Source organism: Anolis sagrei, chromosome 1 (assembly GCF_037176765.1).
Source record: "Anolis sagrei isolate rAnoSag1 chromosome 1, rAnoSag1.mat, whole genome shotgun sequence".
NCBI classification, from domain to species: Eukaryota; Metazoa; Chordata; class Lepidosauria; order Squamata; family Dactyloidae; genus Anolis; species Anolis sagrei.
In genome coordinates this window covers 122,673,550-122,686,357 of record NC_090021.1, presented here as the reverse complement: position 1 = coordinate 122,686,357, position 12,808 = coordinate 122,673,550, and positions in this window count along the sequence as shown.

Here is a 12,808-nt window from a genome sequence, read left to right as displayed (position 1 = left end):
AATCTCGTTTTATTCAAGTGCTGACACCTTTTATTCCTCTGGAAACCAGAAAGCATTGATTAATTTTAGATCTGACAATGCTAATAGTTTAGTGACTGCAACTCCCAAATTTCCATACTACACATAACACTCCAAACCTGTTGGATTTAGGTTTGATCTTTTATTTCATTTTATTGTAGTCATCTTGAATTGTATAAAATTGTTTATTTTATGAGGTTGTTTTGTTATTTCTGAGGGCCCCTGGTGGTGCAGTGGGTTAAACTGCTGAGCTGCTGTACTTGTTGATGGAAAGGTTGTCGGTTCGAATCTGGAGAATAGGCTGAGCTGCTGTTAGGCCCAGTTTCTACCAACCTAGCAGTTCAAAAGCATGCAAATGTGAGTAGATCAATAGGTACCACTTCTTCAGGAAGGTAATGGTGCTCCATACAGTCATGCTGGCCACATGACCTTGGAGGTGTTTACGGACAATGCTGGCTCTTCGGCTTAGAAATGGAGATGAGCACCACCTCCCAAAGTCACATACAACTAGACTTAATGTCAGGGAAGACCTTTACCTTTACTAGTACCTGTATCCTATCTAAAAATATTTTTCAATAATAGAGTTGGGTTGCTGGGATAGTTCTATAATTTGGTTAATTCAGATAGAATAAAAATAAACAGTGTGGAGCTTAATATATGCTTAGTTTTGCAATTCCAGGATAGTTTGAAACTGAACCTCCATGTTTTTAATGCAATGGGATTGTATGAAAATTCTGGAGGAAAAGGAGAAGTTGGTTTGTTTTATTCTATGAAGAACCCGAGAATTAGCCACTACTCCGTGGTGTTCAATATCTTCAGGAGAACTCCTCCTACCCTCCCACCAATTGATTTGAATGCCCTGCATATCCTGTTAATAGTTCTGTTTCCATTATCCAAGACTTCCTGCTTAGCTTCACGTTTCTTCTGGGTTCTTTCCCATTTAGAATTGAAAGCCACTGTTGGATTTCTTTTGAAATCCCCATAATTTTCTGAGCTCTGGAGAAGGGGCACATTCTGAATATACTGGAAAGTAAATGCTGTGCTCAGAAAAACAAACAATGTCATCTGTTTTAAGGGACGCTTCTTTAGAAGTGTTCTACTGCAATGGGTTGTGCAAAATAATAGCTCAGAAATTACTGCTTCTGAAAGATGAAAGTTTCATCACCTAAATCATGGAATATTCTTTTTGGAATTTAAGAAATTCATTTTGAAATGTCTCTAAAAGACATTATTTCCATGTTGTTTAATCCTCTATCTACTTTGGCTGCTTTTTCTTTTATTAAGTATGAATTTGAGAATAGCACCGGTCCTGCCATTAAGTAGAGTGAGGCAACTACCTTAGAGAACTGCTTTTTAGAGGCAATGAAAGTAGAGAAAATTATTCATTAAATGTTGTATTATTAATGTTGTATTTTTGCTTTCGAAGAGGGAGAGTTAAATTTGTGCCTGTTGCAGTTTCTGCCTCATGTACCAAAATAGGTTGTATTGGGCATGTCGATTCAGAAATGGCAACCATTTACTGAACTGCTCTAGGCTGCAAAATGTTCCCAGTTGGCCCTGATCCAGAGACATATCAAACACAATCAGGTGGGGTTTTTTGCGGGTTGATAAATGTGAATAAGCAGAATAAGCAGAAGCTTTACCACAGTATTTAAACCAAGATATACCCCGCAGTATAATAAAATTATACTCAGGCTTGTGTAACAGCATCTTTACTTTACTTCAAAAGCTCAAAGAGGGTAACAATACATACATCAGTCTTTTTGAATTCAGGCAGAGAACAGAGAGAGTAAAATAGCCCTTTTAAATAGTCTTTAAAATAAGCCTCATGCCATAAAACAATCAGTATTTAAGAGAGTTGGCAGCCAGCACTTTCTTTTCACTGTCCAAAGTGAAATGGCAGTTAGAACTGTTGGTCTCAGCAGCTAGCCAGAGGCAGCAGCCAATCAGAACTCTGGCTCCTGGCACACCCAGCCAATCAGCTGAGTGTGGGCTAAAATGTCTCTCCAGATAACCCACCATATTATGGCATCCTTTTTCAAATCCTCACAGTTTTGACTGACTTTCAACAAAAGGTCCCTTAGGAACAAAATACAGTGAGTGACATTTTACATTCAACATAAAACCAGCTTTATGGGTCATTTGTCCTTAGTACTGAAAAATGGTTATATCACAATAAAATAAGTGTTTGTCTAATGAGAGCAGGTTTAGATCTCCAACTCTGTTATTGGACAGGTTGTCACATAAACACCAGTGGAAAGCAGCATGAATAATCTTGGCCCAGAAGAATGCAAAAAATTACCACAAAATGCCTAGCACAATTTATTACCAGTTCTGGATAAATAGCAGGCTAGTTTCTGTCATTTCTCCTTAAGTAATGAGACATCAGTGTTATTTCTCAATAGATGAGCTGATAAAATAGGTTTTCAAGCACAAAATAAAATACAGCCGAATTAACCAAATTAACTAAGCAAATATTTCCCCTTAATCTTTGGAGTGTAAAGGAAAGGGACAGTCTTTTCTTGTTATATCCCACTGTGGAAAATAGATAGCTGCTTTTTTTGGGGGGGGGGGGGGGGTCCATTGAAAACATCTTCTGACCAAGAGCATACTATGTGATGTACCTAACTCTAAATTGCTCAAAAATACACACACAATATTGTCTTAATAGCAGATCATAGAATTAACATAGGGGTGTTCAGATCATGTGTGCTCCCTAAAATCTTTGCAACAAAAATGCATTTCCACTAGAAAATAATATGCAAGGAATATCTCTTGTTTTCCAAAAGAATCATGCTCCCCACATTTGTAGTAAGGTGCCTATCAGATGATGTTTTTGGCATATCCTAACTTATCACAGAAGGGCCCCCAGTGGGGCAGTGGATTAAACCACTGAGCTGATGAACTTGCTGACCAAAAGGTGGGCAGTTCGAATCGGCGAGCAGGGTGAGCTCCCGCTTTTAACCCTAGCTGTTTGAAAACATGCAAATGTGAGTAGATCAATAAGTACCGCTTCTGTGGGAAGGTAATGGCACTCCATGCAGTCATGCTGGTCACATGACCTTGGAGGTGTCTATGAACAACACCAGCTCTTCAGCTTAGAAATGGAGATGAATCCTATTCCCCAGAGTTGGACACAACTAGACTTAATGTCAGAGGAAGTCATTACCTTTACCTTTTAACTCCTCACATAACTCAAAATAAGCATCCTACAATGCTCGGAGCCAGCTTCGGGTATGGAGCCCCATGGCAACCATCAGAGGACATTGCCTGTGGCTCCTCTCCCAACCGGGGTAGAAGTATCTCCAGATGCTTTCCCCAGCAACACAGGAGGCATCCCATGTTGTGCTGGCTCCAATGTAGCCAGCATAGGGTCTCCCCAAGTGGATGATGCTTTCCCCATGTGATGGGGAAAGCGTTACGAGAGGGCAACAGGTTCGCCCCACTGCTCCCTCTTTCCTCCCTGGAAGCTAGGCAAAGTGGGTCATTTTGCCAGCCTTTATGATTTTTTTTTTCATGTCAGAAGCAACTTGAGAAACTGCAAGTCGCTTCTGGTGTGAGAGAATTGACCGTCTTCAAGGATGTTGCCCAGGGGATGCCCAGATGTTTTGATGTTTTACCATCCTTGTGGGAGGCTGGAGCTGATGGGGGAGCTCATCCGTACTCTCTCTGTCGGTCTTCAGTCCTGCCGTCACAAGGGTTTAACTCACTATGCTCCAGCCTTTATGATAAGGTGGCTAGAGAGAGTTGTTTTTTCAGAGGAGTATTGATATTAGAGGATAATGAAAGCAAACTATAAATACATGTTGCTCAGAATTCTATTGGGCAATTACAAATGATCTAGAGTTACATACTTGTGATTGTATGATATACACAATCCCTTAGTTTAGGGATATGTAAGGACTGTGAAAGTCTTCCAGTCCTCACTAGGCAGCATCTGCTGTAATTGATAGGAATCTGTTCCCCATTCAATCAGGAAGATGGCTGGTGGTCTTATCATCCACACACACAAATAATTTCTGGGATGACAGTTGTCCTTCTTCTGCGTCTTGCATCAGAGATCACTCACAGAAAGGAAAGGGAGTATGAACTGCTTCCTGATCAACAAGGGTACAGACCCCCATTGATCACAAAGGCTGCTGCCCAGTACTTACTTACTTACTTAATTACTTACTTACTAACTTAGGTGATCCCTCGTAGTCCGAGGATGATGGTCCTACAAGTTCGGTGTCCTGGGGGTGGGTTCGTAGGTGGCTGTGGAGCCCTATTCTTGACCTGCATCTTCTCCAATGAGGGCATTGGTTTCCAGGTGGGAGGCGGTCTCGGTCAGGGTTGGCTTGACGTGCCTTCCTCTTGGCACGTTTCTCTCTTTCACCCTCCATTCGTGCCTCTTCAAATTCTGCAGCACTGTTGGTCACAGCTGACCTCCAGCTGCTGCCCAGTAAGTGGGGCTTAAAGGGAGAAGGATGAGAGTCATGGTATAGCACAATAACTATGATGCTTATACATTTGTCTCTCCCCAGTTGGACTCTGACCAATAATAATTATAATGTTGCCCATTTTTACTAAAGCTGAAAAATAAAGTTACAATTTTCCAAAATACCTTACATAAGTTTTTCAACAAAAAAAAGTAGGATAACCAGGATAAACACACATACACTTAAAAGACCAACACTTTGTTACTGGCATCAAAGTAGTGCAATGTGAGGACAGAAACAATATTCTACAAAGAACGACAGGCCTTATTCATTGCTATGACTTGATAAATAGCGAGATTTTCTTGACTTATAGTGCTTTGGAATACTGTAAATCACCACCTATCGCCTACCTTTATTGTGCTGTCTAGTATTTTGGAAGGTTCTACATGATTTTTTTTTCTTCCTCCCTAATCAAAATCGTGAGTTTCTAGAGGAAGAAAATGACATTCAAGCTTAGTGAAAAATAATGTACTTGAAAGTAATGGGAAAATTAAACACTTCAAGAATTGATTCTTTTATAATGGATCTTTCTAACAACTTGTGCTTTTTTCTTGCAGATTTAAACATTAAAGCATTTTGCTCTTCCATATTAAAAAAAACTGTCACATATAAGCCCATAAAATGAACTTGAGTCTAACCCACCAATCAACTATAATTCTGCAAGTCATACAAAAATGAAGACATTCATCATATCCCATTGAAGCAGGAAAGTAGTTTAAAACAATGTTTTCCAAATTATTTATTGTGGATATAAAGGGAAAAAATCTCTTCAAACTTCACAGGTAAGCCCCCGCCCCTTCCAATGCTACTATGTGTACATAATTTGTAATTTCTTGAACCTGTTATCACAGTTATAAATGCATAACTTGGAGTTACGTACTAGTGCTACTGTTCAGTCTCCTTGCAAGAGCAATCTCCTGTGTGAGGAAGGAGTCTATTGGGGATCCCATTTTTTCCCATGAGGATGAGGACCACTCTCAGGAGATGATGGACATGATAGCCAGCTGTATTCCAATCAACAGGAGACAGACCCCTTTGATGACAGTGTTGCTACCCAGTAAGTGTAGATCACAGGGATTGCTTTGGGATTCACAGTAACTATAGTGCTTACATATATGTATAGCAAGAATCCTGTGTCCTTTAGAAAATATAAATATTTGCAAAGTGTGTTCTTGTTGCTAACTGGTGCCTTGGAAAAGCAGAATATCTATAACACAAGTGTTGGATAGTGTTGGCATTTTCATATTATTAGCATTTTCTTACACAACTTGCTTGATTATGAGTGAGTAGTGAAGATACAGAAAATAGTACCGGGCACTCTTGATTATCTTTATCCGTAAAAGAAAAAAGGTGAAATCCCATTATACAATGAAGTTTGCTCACATTGTGCTATATAGAGCCCAGTAGCAAAAATCCTGGATCAAGCAGATGGAGCACAGTGCTCCATCCACACGACTCCTTTACCTCTACCTTCCTAGGAACTGTCAAGTTCTGGGAGAGCTCCTGAGGAGAGAGCAGGAAGGTAACTCAGAGGAGAAAGATACAGCAAGTCTTGGTCTGAAGGATTCCTAGATGGAGTACATTTTCAGGAATGTTTGTTGTTGAACCATGGCACTCCCCTTCCCAAAAGATTTATGGACAAAGAAAAGTCAAGCAAGAAATTTGATTTCTTATTTATTTTTAAAATATCTTCCATGGTTTCAAAGTTTCAAAATGTTGAAGCCGCTGGTAGTTCTGCAGCAGCTGTACACCAAACTCTATCAAATCTAAACCCTTTAATAAATGTATAAACTTATACTTTTTGTGTAACTTGTATTGCTTGTGTAGTGTATCAATTTCGAAATATATAAACTTGTATAAAATGTATCTTAAGGGTATCTGCTGTCTTTGTGCCCCCTGTTTGCATAACCTCCTGGGAATGGAGACCACTATATAACAAAAGGTCTTTCTAGTGATCCCTTAAGCCAATAAAATCAAACCCTTTGTGTGTGTGTACCTGTGACAGATGATCCTTTTTGTCACCTAGATGAGCTTAAGATGTGTACCTGTTTAATTGAGAGCTGGAGACTTGTCATTTCTACAGAAGAGAAGTCTAAACAAATATGAATGCATTAGTCTTCTGAGTAGGCAACTAAACCTCTGGTTATTTGGGATTGTCAGCCTTTGTCTTTTTGGTCTTGGAACTTTGTCTGCATGTAACTGGACACTTGTATTAATCAAGGAATCACCTGCATGCCCACTTCATCACTTCCTCCAGTTTTGCACCCCCTCAGGGGGTGTTTCTGCAGCTGTCTAAACCTTTAAACTGACCAACCACCAGCTGTTTTTCTCCCCATCATGGGGAACTCCTGCTTCTGTCAGTGACGTCGGAGAAATCTCAGGCAAATCCTTGAGTGGATTCTAGCCGGCGTGGTTTCTCAGCCTATCAGGGGAAGTACAGGAAGTCTGAATCTCTGTCAGAACTACATAAAATACCTTGTATTTTTCTGTGAATTTATACTTGTACATTTTGAAGCACTTTGTTGGTACTACTTTGTATCCCTTTTGACCACCTTGTAATAAACCTCTGTAGTTTGGTTTCAACCCGGAGCACTGATTTGGTTTAGCTGAATCTCACCAGGCACAGACCTCCTTATCTGCAGCCCTAGCCAAAATTATGGTGAATCCAAATATTTTGGAAGACAATGTGAATGAAATACATTTGCTCCTGAGAGATTTCCAGCTTTCTAGGTCCAAAAAGTGATGATGCATGGGATGAATTTTGATCTCGAGTACCATTCCAGACATGGACTGGAATGCTAATTGAGTAGGCCCATTGAACCAGTTGCTGACGGGTGAGAAGTAGTGGGTGACAGCTAAACGACTGATTCAATGTTTCTGCTCCAGTCAAAACTAACTATAGGGTTTAGGCCATGGCGTCCAGAATACATATATACACTTCAGCTAATCTTTCTGATGCAAAGTTAATTCATATTTTCCTTCTTAGCACAGCTCATTGCAGTCCTAAAAATGAATTATTGCTATGGATAGATGCAAACACCTTAGAAAAATTTTGCTGGCATAAAGTGCCTACAGTTTTATTGCTTACAGCTCTAGGGCCTTACTAAAGTATAATGCAGCAAATTCATGGACCAGGAAACCCTTGTGTCAGCTAATGAAAAAACATCCCCAGCCCGACTGCTAGGGGACTATGGAATGGCAAGAAATGGGACTCTTATGAACATAAGCCAAAATGTGCTTCCCCTGCCATCCCAATAAGACAGATTTCACAATTATCAAGCTGGATGTGACCTGGGAAACTTAACAGTCATATTCCTTTAGGAGCAGGAAAGGCGAGTAGATGGGCCTTATCTCCCACGTACATACACATTTCCAGTGAATGCTCTCCAAAGGCAAAACTATCAAACTGTAACAGTGAAAAGAGTATTGATATAAAATGGAATTATAACAGAATCAAACATCAGACTGTACACTGATGCACGTATGTCCCAAATATATGAGACATTTTAGAGAGAAGCTAAAAGAATGTGGAAGGGGGGATTCTACTAAGAGAATAGAAGTTGAACTACGCAGACTGTTCAAGATCAGGATGGATAATTATCCCACATATTTTCTGTATGCAGGCTGAAATATGGAAGAAAAACATGTGTGAGATTTAAATATGCATAATATCAAAGAGTTGGCATCTTCTGCTTTGAAGATAACATGTATGTTATTTTTACAAGTAATGTGGAATACTGGATTTATTATAGGAAATACTTATAAATGGATGGTTTTGATTATATTAAATCTGAAAAGATGGTTTGAAAAATGTAATGCATTAAATTATATATAAAATAGGTTAGCTATAAGGCAAACTAATAAATATGCGAGGAGATTGGATGTATACAAATGTGCTTGGTAGCTGTGCTGAAACTGTACATCAGATGAAGAAGTATTAGCTAAATTAGAAAAAGATCGGAGAGCTGCCTTATTATAAAAAGAAAGCATTTTGAGATGTTTTATTAGGATAGCTTGCTTATAAAAATGGATGTAGAGAGCTAGGATAAGCCTTTCATTAAGTATGTTAGTTGACAGAGCTTATCAAGACTAATAACTTAATAACTTATTAGAAGATAGATTTTCTAGAGAGGAGGATGCTAGCTACTAGATAGGAAAGATATAGGCTTAGATAACTGCTGGAAAAAGGAAATCATCTTTATTTCCCTGCCTTTTCTCTCTCTTCTTTGCTCTTTCTTTGTTATCTTTTGCTTCATGTCTACTTTTTATGTATTTGAAAATCTTCAACAAACTTTTTTCAAGCAACTGAGAGAAAGATATTGATAACATATACTACAGATTAAGTAGATTTTAGTCTAACATATGCTACCAGATTCTTTATCTCAATTAGTCTCAAAGGTATTATAAGATCCTTCTGCTTAGTTAACTATGAATGACTAAGGACGCTATCAGACAGTCTTCAGGCTCCATTTCCATGCACTTGGGAAACAGAGCACTTCTGGTGGGACTCTATGGTGCTCCATTTCCCAAGTGCATGGAAACTGAGTCTGAAGATCTCTATCAGGAGTTGGGTGTTAATCCATAGAGAAAGAGAGGTAAAGTGGGAAGAAGTCGGGGAAAGGGATGGTAAGCATGGTGGATGACTGGCCATCCCAGAAGACAGAAAAAGATGGGATGGAATGGGTTGAAATAGCTTCCCCCACTTTCCCAATTTTTTCCTCGCTCCATCTGATGAGGTCCATAATAACATCTCTTGGACTCACAGACATGCCCCTCAACCTACCTTATCAGGAAGCAACCACACTGGGAAATGGATTTCTGCTTATCTGGAAACAGCCTTTCCACTTACCTCCTGCCAATGAATGAAACTGCCACATGGAATTGCGAGGGGGTCCTGCTCCTGATTGTCACAACTCATTGACTGGTAGCAAGAGGGTGGGAACATCATAGTCCTATTTCCTGATCACTGGCTGAATAGATCTCCATCTCTTGGTGCAGTCGATACTTGGTAAAGTATTCTGGGAGGGCATTTATGATCATAGTAACAATGCCACAATTGTGGCTATATGGTTTTAGTGCACTTGGAGCTAAAACGATTCTGCAAGTAGATTATGAATCCATTAACTGCAATATAGAATGCCAGCCTTTTTCTCTTTTTATTCTCCCAAGGGAGCTGTAATAATCATATGGATTGATAAGGACTAAACATGAAGATCCTCTTCCATAGCATTAGCTCTAGTACCGTCTACCAGGCCCATCTTCCTCATTCAGGATCTTAATATGATTTTTAATATGCCAGCTCAATCTTGCATAATCAAGCCTAGTGTCCTCATGACATGCGTATATTTATGACAGACTAGATTTAGCATCTTCAAACTAGTTATCAAAGTACTTCCAAAAGGATGAGGGGAGTCCGTTGATGGCAGGACTACAAGGAAACAAATCCGCCAAGCACAGCTGAACCCAAATCAAGTCAAGGTAAATAACAGTGTGCTTAACTGCTCCAGATTTATGTGCAGATTAATCTGTCAGTGCACACAGCAGAGCGTCAAAGTCCACACCTGCAATTACTCTGTATAATAAACAATGAGCTTCATTTCCAGAGTTAATGGACACAGCTCTGCCACTGAAAGCCAGGCAAGCCTCATCCCCAGCTATGCAAACCTCACACAGGCTCAGGAAGGGAGCCAATGTTCCTCTCACCTCTATTAATTAGCCACAGGGGCTAATGGATCCTTTGTAATGCTGACAAAGATGCATAAACTCACCCAACTCTACAAATTAAACTCAAACCATGAAGTCCCTTGACCACTTTAGGCTATACAGCCGACTCAAATCTATAATCCAGGGATCGGCAAACGAATTAGTTTCTTGTAAGAAAGGATGGAAAATGTGTGGAGTGGAATGGAACAGATGCTCTATTTAACCAAATAGATTTCTCTGAAGTCACAAAGGCTGCAAAGATTTTTCTGGGCTCCTTTTGCAGCTTCCTTTTTTCTGTTCATGTGCACAAAGTGAAGAATTCCCATCGTTATAATTATCCTTTGGCAGGGGTGGGGAAAAAGCTGAATGAAACTGTAGCAAATTTCATTAATTTTTCAATACATTTTGAATGCATTATTAGTGGCATGATTCAACATTTGTGAGGAAAAGGAAGTGAGGCCTTCTTAGCTCCATTTCACTATTTTCCTCTTGAATTACCAGCTGTGTCACAGGACCTTTTTTGTGAAGCAGAAAATAATTTTATTTTGCCCTATAGACATTACCATGCTGTTAAGGGCAGATATAGCGTTATTATCTATGGCTATAGTAAAAATGGGATATTACTTCTATTCCCTGGGAATGTAAATCCTTCTCATTTCAACTACCATATTATATTCTTGCCTGCTTTCTTCAATGAAATGTTTAGATAATTCAGATTTATGCTTTAAAGTATTACAGATAGTGCATACTTCTTTCTTTTCTGTCCATCCTTGACTGACATAAAAGTAGGTCCGACTCTTTAAGATGGCTAAAGGAGCCATTATAGGACATCTTGGAAAGGGATCCTCAAACCAAGAATCCCTTTCCAATATATTCTACAATGACTCCTTTAGACATGAGGAGGCTTCCATGTTGAGCAGTGGAATGATTGATTAGAATTGCATTCAGAGGATAAATAGCAACAAGGAATTTGTAGAATTGAGTTATTCCTTCACCAGAATAGTTATAGGGAGTATATCAAATTAAGCGTCCATTCCATCCAGATTAAAAATACCCAGCTAACAACTAAATACTATCCCCATATAGATTTAGTCTTAGTTTGTGTTTAACTCTACTAAAAGTCTTGCATACAGGAGCCTAGTCATTTTAATTTGCCTTTAGTCTCTCTGAAATTACCTCGGATTGGAATTGTAATTAAGCATTCACACCCAGACAATCACACTCAGACAAAACAGTCACATTCACATATTCATGCTTGTGCTGAATAGGGGATTATTAATGTTTCACACAAAACATTCACATCCATGCATTCACTCTTATATTTTATACTGGTATATTCATATTTCACATGTTTCCTTTAGAAATAAAAGGGAGAAAAAATGGAGGAAATCTTGGGTGAGTTCCTATTGAGATATACTGCACTGGCAATTGACCTTAATTTGACATATCCCTCTGTTTGACAGGACATTTCATGAGCAGAAGTTTGCATCCTCTGAAAAGGGAAGTCTGTATACAATAGCAAGCAATAAAAAATACCCCAAGCTAGTAATGTGAATATCTGAATAGAACCCAAGTCAACATCCCACCACCGAGGACTTTCATAGAGCAAACAACTTTGCCAATCATGACGGGCCCAGGAATTATACTGCAAAACTGTCTAATGTTTGGTAGATGTGCTGGTTGCACAAGTACCTTGACATTTTTAGCTTACAATCTGAGACTTTAATAAAGAGTCATGTTTAAACTTGGCTCCTAGAGAAACCCATGACAGGACGCCAAGGAGAGGGAATTCTACAAACAGAGTGCTACAGCAGACAAGGCATATGCCTCTGTGCCATTGATTATTTGTTTCATTTTATTTTTATCCCACCTTTCTCATAATACAGGGATTCAAGATGGATAATACTAATCTACAATTTAAAATAATAAAAACATTAAAAACAAACTATTTATACTATTAAAATTACAACTATTAAGTGCATTAAGACTTAATGTCAACATAAAATTTACATATAAAAGCTCAATATTCATCAGTTTATAAATCCCTGAAAGCAGAGAAATGTTTTTGTCTGCTGACAAAAGGCAGACAGCGATGTAGCAGACACAACTGTTTGGGAAGAGAGCTCCGAAATGTGAAAGCAGCGATTGAGAAGGCTCTCCTTTGCTTCCATCAAATGAGTGTCAGAGTTCGGGTGACTATGGGCTATTTGCTGCATAATGGCTTAGATTTTATTACATGTGCTTACACTTGGAACATGGGTGAGAAACTGAATTAACCTTGTTGAGACTGTGTAATTAGAGTTGTTATTTATTGCAATAAAGTCAGCTTTGACCCTTGAATGTGAAGACCTTCTAGTATCAACGGCCCTTCTCAGGTCCTGCAAACTTAGAGCTGTGGCTTTCTTGACTGAGTCTGTCCACCAGTAGATATGGTTTCTCCCTTTTCCCACTTTACCAAGCATTATGGTCACTTTACCAAGCATTATGATCTTATGGGACAGCCAAAATAAAATTCCTCAGTCTGGCCATTTTGGCTTCTGGGAAGATATATATATATATAATCTCGGACCATTTATTGGGTTGATAGGAGCACTGAGAAATTGCTGGAG